The following is a 16,319-nucleotide window of genomic DNA, read 5'->3' as shown; positions in this document are numbered from 1 at the left end:
ACTAAAGGCCCTCTTGAACCGGGACAAATGGCCCATTTTCTACTAGTGACCAAGTGGTCGACCGCCACATTGACCGTGCTCATCGACAATTGCATTTCAACCATCAAGGTATGGCATGAGGTCCACACAGGTATGATGTTCGAGATTATGACCACTCTAGTGCTAAAATTAAATTTACTATGCATGCTTTCAATGGTAAATATAATCCATATGTTTATCTTCATTGGGAACTTTCAGTTGAACAAAAATTTGCAAGTCATGATATTCCTGCGAACCAAAGAGTTAGGGTAGCCACTAGTGAATTTACAAACTTTGCTTCTATTTGGTGGAGTGAATATTGCCGTATTAATGCGAATAATATACCTACTACTTGGGATTCTTTAAAACAAGCTATGCGACAATGCTATGTTCCTTCATATTATGCTCGTGACAAACTAAATGAATTGCATGTTTAAAACAAGGTAGTAGTTCTGTAAAGGATTATTATCAAGATTTGCAAACTGGCTTAATGCGATGTGGATTAGTTGAAACCAAAGATGCTATGATGGCTAGATTCTTAGGTGGTTTGAATCATGATATTCAGGATATATTGGACTATAAGGAGTACAATTATATTACTTGTTTGTTTCATTTTGCTTGTAAAGAAGAAAGGGAAGTATAGGGACGACACAACAAGGAACGAGGTAACTTTTCTATAGGTCGTCACTCATCATGGACACACTCTCCAACTGTCCCAACCACTACCAAGGCAACACCACATGTCTCAAACAATGGTGCACTCCCAACAAGTTCAAAATCAGCTCCACAATCCTCCGCGGCTTCGAAAGCAATATCTCTAGTACCCACCACTTCATCTGGACGCACAAGGGACATGAAGTGTCATATATGCAAAGGTGGCGGACACTTGATGAAGGATTGCCCAAATAAACGTACATTCATTGTGCGGGAAGATGATGAGTACTCCTCTGCTAGTGATTTGGATGAAGATACACGTGCTATGCTTGTCACTAATAATGCAGGTGACACTAAGGAGCATGACATGGAGGAGATACATGTTAATGCTGCAATGGCAGATCAATACCCAAACCTTCTAACCATGCGAGTACTTAGTGCCCAGGTTGGGCATACTAAGATGCCTCAACGCCATAATCTTTTTCAAACTAAGTTTGTTGTCAAAGGGCATTATGTTCGTGTGGTCATTGATGGTGGAAGCTGTAATAATTTGGGGAGTATCGAGATGGTCGAGAAACTTTGCTTCACAACGACAAGACACCCCCATCCATATTACATCCAATGGTTCAACGATTGTGGTAAGTTGAAGGTAACACGTCGTGTGAGGGTTCATTGTACACTCGGTTCGTATCATTATTATGTTGACTGTGATGTTGTACCTATGCAAACTTGTTCTTTGTTGTTAGGTCGACCTTGGCAATATGATAATAGTGTTACCCATCATGGTAGAACTAATTCATGTACTCACGTGTTTGAAGCAAAAACCATTAACTTGCTTCCAATGACCCCGGATGAAATAATAAAGGATGGGAAAGCTAAATCAACGGATCATGCTACACATAGTATGCTTACTATCAATTATAGAAAAATCCGTTGAGTGTTCCAATTTCTGAACTGGACATACCATATGCTCAAATAGTTCATTTTTGTACCCATAATTCATATATAGACTCCGTATGGGATACTTATCATGATATTCCTATTGGTGTTGTTACAAATATATCACACCCTCGTGATCTAATGCCTTTGAAACGGCCTATATACATTGCATGTATTTTTTCTTCGCTCTATGATATATTCCAGGTAAATGAAAGACGAGGACGGTTGTATTTTCAAGAAAGGTAGGATGATGTGGACATAGCTGTCAAAAACGCATGTAAAAATATTACACAACAAATAAATGATCACGTACTTTCGCTTCTTTGTCCATACAATTTAAACGACAAGAATATAATGCTACAATAATGTTTCCATTTACTTGTGCTTAGGAACAATGGCGTTGAAGAATGGACTATAGGTGCTTATGGATCATCCCATAACAATAGGAGTTGGATTTGCTTAATTAGAGATGAGCACGCATGCAAGTTTCATGTGCATGTACTGGCATGCTTGTGCATACATGCACACGGAGGAGTCCAGAAAGAGTCTAGGAGCATGGGCCCAAGTCTGTCACGCCGCCACCCGAACCATCATGCGTACGAAAACAACATCATAGGCGCCGTGTTGATCTCCATACTACTATAAATAAATAGTCTTCGTCTAGGGTTAGACTCGGGTTTTGTTTAGGAAATTTTAGCTATTGCTATTTTTATTTGTCTTCGCTCATAGCGGTGCGACCGTCAAGACATCCTATCGGAACCCCAATTTGTGAGATTTATTCATCTAGCATATCCGCAATTTTTAGATTGCTTGGCTATTATTTTCTTGCATGCTCTTCGATTTGCTTGCAGGAAAAATCCTTCATGGATAGGTCGATCGCACCATTAGCTCGGTCGATAACATCGTGGAGTTGGTTCCATGATTGCCGTGGATATCAGTCGTGTACGATTCTCCCTACACGGTTGGCAGCCGGATCGTGAGGGTCAAGTCCCACAAAAATCGTAGTTATCCTCTCTCATCGGAACATCGGGCCCCAGTTCATATCAGCGCGCCTACCCCCCTGGGGCGCGCCTTACGATCTCGTGGCTCTCCCGTAGCTCTTCTGACCTTCTCACATACCTTCTAGGGTCCCTTCTGGTCCATAAAAAGTCACTGTAAAGTTTTTTTGTGTTTGGACTCTGCTTGGTATTGATTTTCTGAAAAGTAAAAAATAAGAAGAGAAAATAGGAACTGACACTGGGCACTAGCACTGGTACAACGACGTTCTATACAAACGGTTTTTAACCCCTTTCGGTGACGGCATTTGGAACCATCACCAAGTGAGTGTGGGCGATAGGGGGGTCCTTCCCACACAACCCAGAAACCGTCGGGGATAGGCCCTCTTGGGACACCAAATGAGCTCGTGTGCGATCGGGCGAGGCATCGAAACCCAATCATTTCCGTATGTATGTACATCCCACATAGTGATTCCTAGAAAATCATTTCTGTAGGTATGTACATCCCACACGGTGAATCCCAAAAAATCATTTCCTTAGGTATGTACATCCCATACGGTGAATCCTAGAAAAACATTTCCGTAGGTATGTATATCACACACAGTTCTTTGTGTGGAAACGTTTGTGCAAGATGGCCTAACACAAACAGTTCGCTGTCGGAAGTCATGTGTGATTGTTAGTTGATCGAACACGCCTACTTTCTAGAAACCGTGCAGGTTTTTTGAGTTCATCGCCCACGGTGTTGTCTGAGTAACCATCTGCAATAGAAAACCCCAATAAGCAGGGTAATTAGCCTATTATTGATAATCAATATACTAATCATACTGATATTTCTTATAAGACACGCCAGATATTTCATATCCATATAAAAGCAACCAGGATTTCATAATCGAATTACATCAGATAGCTTCGGCACTCAGTTACACCATTACACAACAGCACCAAGTTTCACATGCAGCATCAAAAACCTTTGGAAAGTAGCATCATACACGGTAAAATAGACAGATGAATCTCATCTGGGAAACTGCAAAAGCGGAAGGCAAATATTGAGCCTTCAGTGATGTTGAATGTCCTTGCAACTTTAGGCCAGTGGCTATGGATAATTGCCCGCCCAACCTTCGTCCTCTTCAGCAAGACTTCAATACTGTACCGTGGGTGTTGAATGAATACCTTCCTTGCCTCTTGACCATGCAGGTGGTTTGAGAGGTACTCATCGGTGAACTGCTTTAAAAAGTACTAAAAACAAAGCTATGCATAAATCGCTGTTGTAAATTTTGAAATGGCGCAAGGGGTAAAAACAAGGTAAAAGTGTTGGTACCATCCGATAGTTTACTGATGTCTTCTTCATTGTGCAAACAAAGAAATTGTTGTTATTCATCGCAAGTTTTTCATCCTAACAATCTTTCTGAGTTTCTTGACTTGACTGATATTCATGGACATCTCATTTCCCCATATGCAAAATGGGTCGAACAGTGGGTCTAACCCTCTGATAGCAGGGCCTACATGTGCAAGACCAAATTTTAAGAAACCTAAATAATAGAATGATTCCTACAACTACACAGTAATGTTCTATTAGCCAAAGGACCCTGCTTGAACAAACCTTCATGGTAAACCGCAGTGTCTCCCATTGTTTCCCTGCAACACACATAAGGAAGATCTTGATCAGGTTAACTGAGAGTTGCCATACTATCAGTAGAATATGTATTGAGTACAGCCAAATTCAATTGGTGTAACATGCATAACAATACAAAATTGTACCCACGGTGAAAATCAAATTGCATAACTGAACCAAACAGTTAAATGGACAACAGACCAAATGAGCCAAAATACTTAACTGAGCACGACATTGCATAATAGAAACATGTACTAGAAGATAAGACAGTTAACAAAACAAAGAGTGCTTGAGAACAGTACTATGAAATGTAGCAATTGTTGGACCAAAGTGTTAACTGAAGATTACATTTCAGAGGACCAAACTGTTAACTGAACATCAGATTGCATATTAACATTATAGAGGAAAAATCACTAGAAGGCACTGGCGGTGGCCTCAAGAAAACAAGACGAACTGTATTTTAAAGTAGACAACCGTGTGGCGGTGTTGACGGTGGCCTCGAAGACGACGTGCTCCTCCAAGATCTGGTGGTCGACACACACGGCAGCCATAGCGACCTCGTGCGTGCATATGGCCGCATGCTACTGAGATCCATGTTATACTGCATGCAAAATGGCTATGGGCAGTGCTTAATTGGAGGAGGGGTGGTGATTTTGATGGAAGGTGACGCACCGTCGGTCGAGGAATGTGGGATGGGAAAGGAGGAGGATGGTGTGGGTGAGGTGTGCATTACCTCACCAAATCGACGAGGCCGCGCAGCAAGAAGAAGGGTCGGTGGCGAGGAGACCGCGCAACAAGAAGAAGGGTCACCAGCGAGGAGGCTGCACTGCAAGAAGAAGGGTCGCCAGCGAGGAGGCGGCGCTGCAAGAAGAAGGGTCGCCGGCGAAGAGGCTGAGCTGCCAGTAAGAAGCAGTGAAGGTTTGAACTTGGAAAGCAAGGAGGAATAGTGGAAATGTGTCTTTTTGTAGGAGGGAGGGGGCGGGGAGATAGATATTTCCGCGGTGGAAAAAAAATTTCGCTCGGTGCCGCGAGAAACTGACGCGTGAGTGTGGTTCAAGCGGGGGAGGTGGACTGTAGACGACGAAGCTTCCTGCGTAAGCTAGACAAGACGGTGCGCCAAGATATTTTGTATCACATCCCACACGATTCTTTCTAGTAAACTGTTTTGTGGTATACCTGATTTTTTCATTATGTTTTGAAAGACAAAATGGTATTACGGAGGGAAAGGATGGTGTTTGAATTGCTAGAACATTTACGTACAGTGAACATGCAACTAGTACATGAGTGTCGTGTTTAAATTTGGAATATTCCTGGTTCGTTTGGTATTTTTATGTAGCAATGAGTTTCTGGGCATTTAATATGAATAATTCAAATTTGAACTACAAGCACATGCTCCAATGCACCAAAGTTTGTTGAAAAATCACATATGTGTCTTTGGGTGAATTTGTAGGTCCCATGCAAGAAACGAGAATGAAATTCAAACATCTAGGCGTCGTGGCTCGGCCAGAAAGATTGAGAAACTTGGTTTTTTAATTCCTGTAAATCCAAAACACGCCTGAAAGTCATGGAACTTGCATGGTGTCATGATATGGCACCAACATGCTGCGGTAAATTTTTTGACCGAATTGGGACAAGCTTTGGTGTAAGCTTCTTGCAAACGTGAGCTTCCCTCAAGAAGGCTTGTGGTTCCGAAAGGGAATGTGTCACCTCCGTGTGCGAAACGACATACGTACACTGCCTTCTCCCGCATTAATTTTTGTACACTAGCAGATTAGACCAAATAGAAATTTCGTGCTAAATTTTGGAATTATTCCGGGTTTGTTTGGCCTTTTTACACATTCATTGAGTTTCTGGGCATTTAATGTGCAAATTCAAATTTGAACTACAAGCACATGCTCTATTGCACCAAAGTTAGTTGAAAAATCACATGTGTGTCCTTGGGTGAATTTATAGGTCCCATGCAAGAAATGAGAATGAAATTCAAACATCTGGGCATCGTGGCTTGGCTGGAAAGATTGAGAAACTTGGTTTTTTAATTCCTGTAAATCCAAAACACGCCTAAAAAACATGAAACTTGGCATAGTTTCATGACATGGCACCAACATGCTGCGGTAAATTTTTTGGCCAAATTGGGACAAGCTTTGCTGTAAGCCGCAAACCGGAGCTTCCCTCAAGAAGGCTCATGGTTCCGAGAGATACGTACACTGCCTTCTCCCGCCTTAATTTTTTTGCATAGGCAGATTAGACCAAATAGAAGTATCGTGCTAAAGTTTGGAATTATTCCGGGTTCGTTTGGCATTTTTTATATACTAATTGAGTTTCTACGCATTTAATGTGCATAATTCAAATTTGAACTACAAGCACATGCTCTAGTGGACCAAAGTTGGTAGAAAAATCACATGTGTGTCCTTGGGTGAATTTATAGGTCGCATGCAAGAAATGGGAATAAAATTCAAACATCTGGGCGTTGTAGCTCGGACCGAAAGATTGAGAAACTTGGTTTTTTAATTCCTGTAAATCCAAAACACGCCTAAAAATCATGAAACTTGGCATGGTATCATGACATGGAACCAACATGTTGCGGTAAATTTTTTGGCTGAATTATGACAAGCTTTGGTGTAAACTTCTTGCAAACCGGAGCTTCCCTCAAGAAGGCTCGTGGTTCCGAGAGGGAACGTGTCACCTCCGTGTGCGAATCGAGGTACGTACACTGCCTTCTCCCGCCTTAATTTTTTTACACAGGAAGATTAGACCAAATAGAAGTATCGTGCTAAATTTTGGAATTATTCCGGGTTCGTTTGGCCTTTTTATACATTAATTGAGTTTTTGTGCATTTAATGTGCATAATTCAAATTTGAACAACAAGCACATGCTCTAGTGCACCAAAGTTGGTTGAAAAATCACATGTGTGTCCTTGGATGAATTTCTAGGTCTCATGCAAGAAATGGGAATAAATTCAAACATTCGGGCATCGTGGCTCGGCTGGAATGATTGAGAAATTTGATTTTTTAATTCCTATAAATCCAAAACACGCGTGAAAATCATGAACTTGGCATGGTGTCATGACATGGCACCAACATGCTACGATAATTTTTTTGGCCAAATTGGGACAAGCTTTGGTGTAAGCTTCTTGCAAACCGGAGCTTCCCTCGAGAAGGCTCGTGGTTCCAAGAGGGAACGTGTCACCTTCGTGTGCGAAATGACATACGTACACTGCCTTCTCTCGCCTTAATTTTTTTACATAGGCAGATTAGACCTAATAGAAGTATCGTGCTAAATTTTGGAATTATTCCAGGTTCATTTGGCCTTTTTTATACATTAATTGAGTTTCGGCGCATTTAATGTGCATAATTCAAATTTGAACTACAAGCATAGGCTCCAGTGCACCAAAGTTGTTTGAAAAATCACATGTGTGTCCTTGGGTGAATTTATAGCTACCATGCAAGAAATGGGAATGAAATTCAAACATCTGGGCGTTGTGGCTTGTCTAGAAAGATTGAGAAACTTGGTATTTTAATTCCTGTATATCCAAAACACGCCTGAAAATCATGAAACTTGGCATGGTGTCATGACATGGCACCAATCTGCTGTGGTAATTTTTCTGTCCGATTTGCGAAGGCTCACACATTAACAATCAACAAAGTCATTTTGGAACAAGTGTTGTCATGTTATAAATCGGAAACACAAGTATTATTGAAACTATGGGCGTTCGACTTACCAATTACGTGCCGCCATGCGTCCCCTTTTTTTATTGGCTAGGAGGTGTCGTGCGGGGTAGCTATTTGAGTACGGGAGACGTGCGATCAGACCCATGCGCATGCTTATCGGGAGGAGATCCCTTTGACCGCTAGCTGTCGTGCACCTCCGTCCCAACGTCTCCATTAATGGCGCCCGAGCCCCTGTTCTATGGCGTGGCTATATGTCTCACTAGACTTAGATTAAAGAGAGAGAAATGAAAATCTGAAAAGAAAGTTTTGCACGGATCTTGATGTAAGATCTGACGGACCTATATAGCATCGACTGCGACTTATAGCAAGCATGATGAATATAAAGACGATGACAGTGGATAATAATTGTCTTACATATTTAGGAACATAATTAAAAAAAGCCACATGGGGCAATGCCCGAAATACATAAGGGAAAAATTAGAAGGAAGACAACGATCTGGCTCACTGATCTCTACGTTGCTGCAGGCCGTGGGAACTAGTATCCGCAGCGAGTGGCAATGAGATCTTTCTTGTCCTCAAGATGCTACTTGAGAGCATCCACGGATTCCTCCACCAGCCTTCTGCACTGGATGCGCAGCATGGCATTCTCGTCCATAATTTTCTCGACGATGACGTCGGTCCTCTTCAACAAGGCAGTGGTCTCCTCCTGCTGCTCCGCACTTCTGCCAATCTTCACCCTCAGCAGGTCGCCCTCGGCCCAGAGCTTCGCATTGCTCTCATTTAGTTGCCAGATGACACCGGTAGCCTCTTCAAAAGAGGCTTTCATGTCGTACTACAACCTCGCCCAGCCAAAGATCTGATCCATCTGGCTTGTCATCGGGGTTGTGCATGATGGGAGCATTTTGTGTGATGAAAATGAAGCATGGCCAAACTATATGATTTTCTAGGGATAAGCTTTCTTTGGCTATGTTATTTTGATAAGACATGATTGCTTGGTTAGCATGCTTGAAGTATTATTAATTTTTTGTCAATATTAAACTTCTGGTTAGAATCTTTCGGATCTTAACATTCATGTCGCAATAAAGAGAAATACATTGAAAATTATGTTAGGTAGAATTCCACATCAAAAATTTAGTTTTTATCATTTACCTACTCGAGGACGAGCAGGAATTAAGCTTGGGGATGCTTGATACGTCTCCAACGTATCTATAATTTTTTATTGTTCCATGCTATTATGTTATCTGTTTTGGATGTTTAATGGGCTTTATTATGCACTTTTATATTATTTTTGGGACTAACCTATTAACCGAAAGCCCAGTGCAAATTGCTGTTTTTTTTCCTATTTCAGTGTTTCGCAGAAAAGGAATATCAAACGGAATCCAAATGGAATGAAACCTTCGCGAGGATCCTTTTTGGAACAAACGCAATCCAGGAGACTTGGAGTGGAGGTCAAGGAAGCAGCGAGGCGGCCACGACGTAGGGCGGTGCACCCCCACCCTCGTGGGCCCCTCGCAGCTCTACTGACCTACTTCTTTCACCTATATATACTCTTATACCCTGAAAACATCCAGGGGATCCATGAAACCACTTTTCCACCACCGCAACCTTCTGTACCCGTGAGATCCCATTTGGGGACCTCTTTCGGCGATCTGCCGGAGGGGGGTTCGATCACGGAGGGCTTCTACATCAACACCATAGCCTCTCCGATGATGTGTGAGTAGTTTACCACAGACCTTCGGGTCCATAGTTATTAGCTATATGGCTTCTTCTCTCTCTTTGGATCTCAATACAAAGTTCTCCTCGATGTTCTTGGAGATCTTTTCGATGTAATTCTTTTTGCGGTGTGTTTGCCGAGATCCATGAATTGTGGGTTGATGATTAAGATTATCTATGAACAATATTTGATTCTTCTCTGAAATCTTATATGCATGATTTGATATCTTTGCAAGTCTCTTCGAATCATCAGTTTGGTTTAGCCTACTAGATTGATCTTTCTTGCAATGGGAGAAGTGCTTAGATTTTGGTTCAATCTTGCGGTGTCCTTTCCCAGTGACAGTAGGGGCAGCAAGGCACGTATTGTATTGTTGCCATCGAGGATAAAAAGATGGGGTTTATATCATATTACTTGAGTTTATTCGTCTACATCATGTCATCTTGCCTAATGCGTTACTCTGTTCTTATGAACTTAATACTCTAGATGCATGTTGGATAGCGGTCGATGTGTGGAGTAATAGTAGTAGATGAATAATCGTTTCGGTCTACTTGACACGGACGTGATGCCTATGTTCATGATCATGCCTAGATATCATCATAACTATGCGCTTTTCTATCTATTGCTCGACAGTAATTTGTTCACCCACCGTAATATATGCTATATTGAGAGAAGCCACTAGTGAAACCTATGTCCCCCAGGTCTACTTTACATCATATTATTTTCCCTTCATTTAGCTATTTCTGTCGCCGTTTGTTTTGCAATCTTTACTTTTCAATCTATACAAAAAAATACCAAAAAATATTTATCTTATTACCTCTACCAGATCTCACTCTCGTAAGTGACCATGAAGGGATTAACATCCCCTTTATCGCGTTGGTTGCAAGGTTCTTGTTTGTTTGTGCAGTAACTAGGCGACTTGTGTGTAGTCTCCTACTGGATTGATACCTTGGTTCTCAAAAAATGTGGGAAATACTTATGCTACTTTGCTGCATCACCCTTTCCTCTTCAAGGGAAAACCAACGCATGCTCAAGAGATAGCAGATCGCATCTCCCTGGTGGCAATCTCTCGACGAAGAACTCACGCTGGGCATGGCAGACGCAAACAGAACGATGATGATTGACTTGTTTGTTTTTGTGGATGAGGAGTTGAGGAGGAATGTGTAGTCATCTTGGAGTAGTAGTATTTATAATCGAGTAGTAATACGTTCCTAAGTGGGAAACCATTTAGGTTTTGATCGGTGTGAACAAGTTTGCAATTTGGAATGGGACGGGATGCATGCTCAAAATTTACTGACGGTTATAAGTGCGACAGTATTCCCGGAAGGTATAACATGCATGGGCACGTACGCCTTCTCAGCTACGTACATGGCGTTTGCACCATAGCGTGCACCGCAATAGGCAATGTCAGCACACGTCTTATTCCAACAATCGTGCGTGCTCGTTATTACCATCACGCATGCTTCTTTTGATCTATCTAGCGCACACACTTTGATCTATCTAACTATTTCAGTTTGTTGTGGCTAATCGCAAACAATTCATCCATGTGAAGTGTATGCCATCAATCGCAGACACTTTGATCTGGCTGACCCGTTTCTGTTCTATTGCCTAATCACAAACAGTTAATCCTTCTGAAGTGTATGGCCTCAATCACACACACCTTGATCTGGCTGACCGTTTCTTTTGTGTTGCCTAATCACAATCAGTTTATCCGAATGAACTGTATGCTGTATATAGCACACGCCTTCATCAGGCTGCCTGTTTCTTTTGTTCCGCCTCATCGCAAACAGTTCATTGGACTGAACCATATGCCCTGCATCGCACACGCCACTAAAATCTGAACCATGTTTGATGGCTTCGCCATCGCAAACGTTTTGCACCCTTTTTATGGTTCTTTTACACCATCGTTTGCGATTATTGCATGGCACACAGTTTTGTCAAAGGGTCTCGTATTGTCGCATTAGCAGCATCCTACAATAGTGTAGGTTAATTGGTTAGTCCAAAAAATGATATAAAATAGCATATAAATGCATATAAAGCATCCAAGATTGATAATATAATAGCATCAAACAATCAAAAATTATAGATATGTTGGAGACGTATCAAGCATCCCCAAGCTTAATTCATGCTACCTAACATGTGTACCATGTAATCTCTTTTACGGTATAAATATTAAGATCTGAGTGATTCAAGGCAATAATCTATCATTTGATAAAAAGACATCAATACTCTGGCATACTAACAAACAATCATGCATGTCAAAATAAAGAATGCTATAGAACACTATCCCTACAAAATCATATTGCCCATCATACTTAGTCTACCAAGCATAAAGATATTAATCATGAACTACCCCGATGACAAGCCAAGCAATTGGATCATACTTTTTAACGCGCTTCCGCATTTTCAACCTCATGCAATACATGAGGACGAACCATGGACATAGCACTATAGGTGGAATAGAATGACGTGGTAGAGATTAATAAGGAGAAGAAGAAGAAAAGGAAGAAAGTCTCACATCGACGCGGCTAATCAACGGGCTATGGAGATGCCCATCAATTGATATCAATGCAAGAAGTAGGGATTGCCATGCAACGGATGCACTAAGAGCTTTAAGTGTATGAAAGCTCAAAGGAAACTAAGTGGGTGTGCATCCAACTTGCTTGCTCAGAAGACCTCGGGAATTTGAAGAAGCCCATCATCGGAATATACAAGCCAACTTCAATAACAAAAATTTCCCACTAGCATATGAAAGTGACAACTCAGGAGACTCTACATATGAAAAATATGGTTCTACTCTGAAGCACAAGTGCGGTAAAGGATAGTAACATTGCCCCTTCTATATTTTTCTCTCATTTTTTTGTTGGGCTCTTTTTAGCCTCTCTTTTTTCCTTATTTTTATTTTTCTTCCGGAAACTCATCCTGACTTGTGGGGGAATGATGTCGCTTGAAGCTACGTCGGTATTTCCCCAAAGAGGAAGGGATGATGCAGCACAGCAGCAGTAGGTATTTCCCTCAGATATGATACCAAGGTTATCGAACCAGTAGGAGAACCAAGCAACACAACGTAAACAACACCTGCACACAAATAACAACTTCCCGCAACCCTACGTGTTAAAAGGGTTGTCAATCCCTTCCGGGGTATGGCGCCTTAAGATAGGCAAACAGACGTGAGGTAAATTTGTAGTAGATTGATAGATCGAACGCTAAACAAATAAATAAGAATAGATTGCAGCAAAGTATTTTTGGGTTTTTGGTTTAATAGATCTGAAAATAAAAGCAAATAAAAGTAGATCGCAAAGGAAAATAATATGAGAAAGAGACTCGGGGGTCGTAGGTTTCACTAGTGGCTTCTCTCGAGAAAAATAGCAAATGGTGGGTGAACAAATTACTGTTGGGAAATTGATAGAACTTCAAATACTCATGACGATATCCAGGCAATGGTCATTATATAGGCATCACGTCCAAGATTAGTAGACCAACTCCTACATGCATCTCCTACTATTACTCCACACATCAACCGCTATCCAGCATGCATCTAGTGTATTAAGTTCATGGAGAAACGGAGTAATGCAATAAGAACGATGACATGATGTAGACAAGATCTATCTATGTAGAGATAGACCCCGTCGTTTTATCCTTAGTATCAACGATACATACGTGTCGGTTCCCTTTCTGTCACTGGGATCAAGCACCGTCAGATCGAACCAACTACAAAGCACTGATAACCCACAAGTATAGGGGATCGCAACCGTTTTCGAGGGTAGAGTATTCAACCCAAATTTATTGATTCGACACAAGGGGAGCCAAAGAATATTCTCAAGTATTAGCAGTTGAGTTTTCAATTCAACCACACCTGAAAGACTTAATATATGCAGCAAATTATTTAGTAGCAAAGTGGTATGGAAGTAATGGTAACGGTGGCAAAAGTAACACTAGTAATTTTTATAGCAATCATAACAGTGGCAACGGAAAAGTAACTAAGCAAAGATCAATATGTGAAAAGCTCATAGGAAATGGATCAATGATGGATAATTATGTCGGATGCGATTCCTCATGCAATAGTTATAACATAGGGTGACACAAAACTAGCTCCAGTTCATCAATGTAATGCAGGCATGTATTCTGAATATAGTCATACGTGCTTATGGAAAAGAACTTGCATGACATCTTTTTTCCTACCCTCCCGTGGCAGCGGGGTCCTATTGGAAACTAATGGATATTAAGGCCTCCTTTTAATAGAGTACCAGACCAAAGCATTAACACTTAGTGAATACATGAACTCCTCAAACTACGGTCATCACCAGGAGTGGTCCCGATTATTGTTACTTAGGGGTTACCGGATCATAACACATAGTAGGTGACTATTGACTTGCAAAATAGGATCAAGAACTCACATATATTCATGAAAACATAATAGGTTCAGATCTGAAATCATGGCACCCGGGCCCTAGTGACAAGCATTAAGCATAGCAAAGTCATAGCAACATCAATCTTAGAACATAATGGATACTATTGCTCAAACCCTAACAAAACTAACTCGATTACATGGTAAATCTCATCCAAACCCATCACCATCCAGCAAGCCTACGATGGGATTACTCACGCGCGGAGGAGAGCATCATGAAATTGGTGATGGAGGAAGGTTGATGATGACGATGGCGATGGATTCCCCTCTCCGGAGTCCCGAATGGACTCTAGATCAGCTCTCCCGAGGAAGATTAGGGCTTGGCGGCGGCTCTGTATCGTAAAACGCGATGAATCCTTCTCTCATATTTTTTCTCATCGAAAGTGGATATATAGAGTTGGGGTTCAGGTCGGTGGAGTCCCCGGGGGCCCATGAGGCAGGGGGCGCGCCCCAGGGGGGCGTGCCCTACACCCTCTTGGACACGGTGTGGGCCCCTGATGCTGATTCTTTCGCTAGTATTTTTTTTATTAGTTCCAAAAAGTGTCTCCGTAGATTTTCAGGTCATTCCGAGAACTTTTATTTCTGCACAAAAATAACACCATGGCTATTCTACTAAAAACAGCTTCAATCCGGGTTAGTTCAATTCAAATCATACAAGTTAGAGTCCAAAACAAGGGAAAAAGTGTTTGGAAAAGTAGATATGTTGGAGATGTATCAACTCCCCCAAGCTTAAACCTTTGCTTGTCCTCAAGCAATTCAGTTGACAAAATGAAAGTGATGAAGAAAAACTATTACAAACCCTGTTTGATCTTGTTGTTGCAAATGTGTAAAGGTAGCATTCAAGTTTTCAGCAAAGATTATGAACTAACCATATTCACAATAACATTTAGGTCTCATGTTTACTCATATCAGTGGCATAATCAACTAGCAAGCAATAATAATAAATCTCGGATGACAACACTTTCTCAAAACAATCATAACATGATATAACAAGATGGTATCTTGCTAGCCCTTTCTGAGACCGCAAAACATAAATGCAGAGCACCCCTAAAGATCACGGACTGACTAGATATTGTAATTCATGGTAAAAGAGATCCAGTCATACTCAATGTAAATTAATAGCAATTCATGCGAATGACAGCGGTGCTCTCCAACTGGTGCTTTTTAATAAGAGGATGATGACTCAACATAAAATTAAATAGATAGGCCCTTCGCAGAGGGAAGTAGGGATTTGCGGAGGTGCCAGAGCTGGAGTTTTGAAACAGAGATAAATAATATTTTGAGTAGCATACTTCCAATGTCAACATCGCAACCAAGAGATCTCGATATCTTCCATGCTACACACATTATAGGCGGTTCCCAAACAGAATGGTAAAGTTTATACTCCCCCTCCACCAACAAACATCAATCCATGGCTTGTCCGATACAACGGGTGCCTCCAACTAACAACAATCCTGGGGGAGTTTTGTTTGCAATTATTTTGATTTGAGCATGGGACTGGGCATCCCGGTTACCGGCCATTTTCTCGTGAATGATGAGCGGAGTCCACTCATCGTGAGAATAACCCACCTAGCATGGAAGATATAGACAACCCTAGTTGATACATGAGCTATTCGAGCATACAAAATAGAATTTCATTTGAAGGTTTAGAGTTTGGCACATACAAATTTACTTGGAACGGCAAGTAAATACCGCATGCAGGAAGGTATGGTGGACTCATATGGAATAACTTTGGGGTTTTATGGAAGTAGATGCACAAGCAGTATTCCTACTTAGTACAAGTGATGGCTAGAAAGAGAGTGGGAAGCGACCAACTAGAGAGCGACAACAGTCATGAACATGCATTAAGATTAATCAACAATGAATGCAAGCATGAGTAGGATATAAATCACCATGAACATAAATATCATGGAGGCTATGTTGATTTTGTTTCAACTACATGCATGAACATGTGCCAAGTCAAGCCACTCGAATCGTTCAAGGGAGGATACCACCCTATCATACCACATCACAACCATTTTAATAGCATGTTGGCACGCAAGGTAAACCATTATAATCTCCTAGCTAATTAAGCATGGCATGAGCAACTATAATCTCTAATTGTCATTGCATACATGTTTCATTCATAATAGGCTGAATTAGGAATGATGAACTAATCATATTTAAAAAAAACAAGATACGTCGAGTTCATACCAGCTTCTCTCATCTCAATCAGTCCATCATATATCGTCATTATTGCCTTTCACTTGCACGACCGAACGGTGTGGATAATAATAATAGTGCACGTGCATTGGACTAAGCTAGAATCTGCAAG

The sequence above is a fragment of the Triticum urartu genome, chromosome 6A, assembly GCF_056163025.1.
Source record: "Triticum urartu cultivar PI428250 chromosome 6A, HENAU_Tu73, whole genome shotgun sequence".
Lineage (NCBI taxonomy): Eukaryota > Viridiplantae > Streptophyta > Magnoliopsida > Poales > Poaceae > Triticum > Triticum urartu.
The sequence above is the reverse complement of the archived record's forward strand: the minus strand, read 5'-3'. Positions refer to the sequence as shown.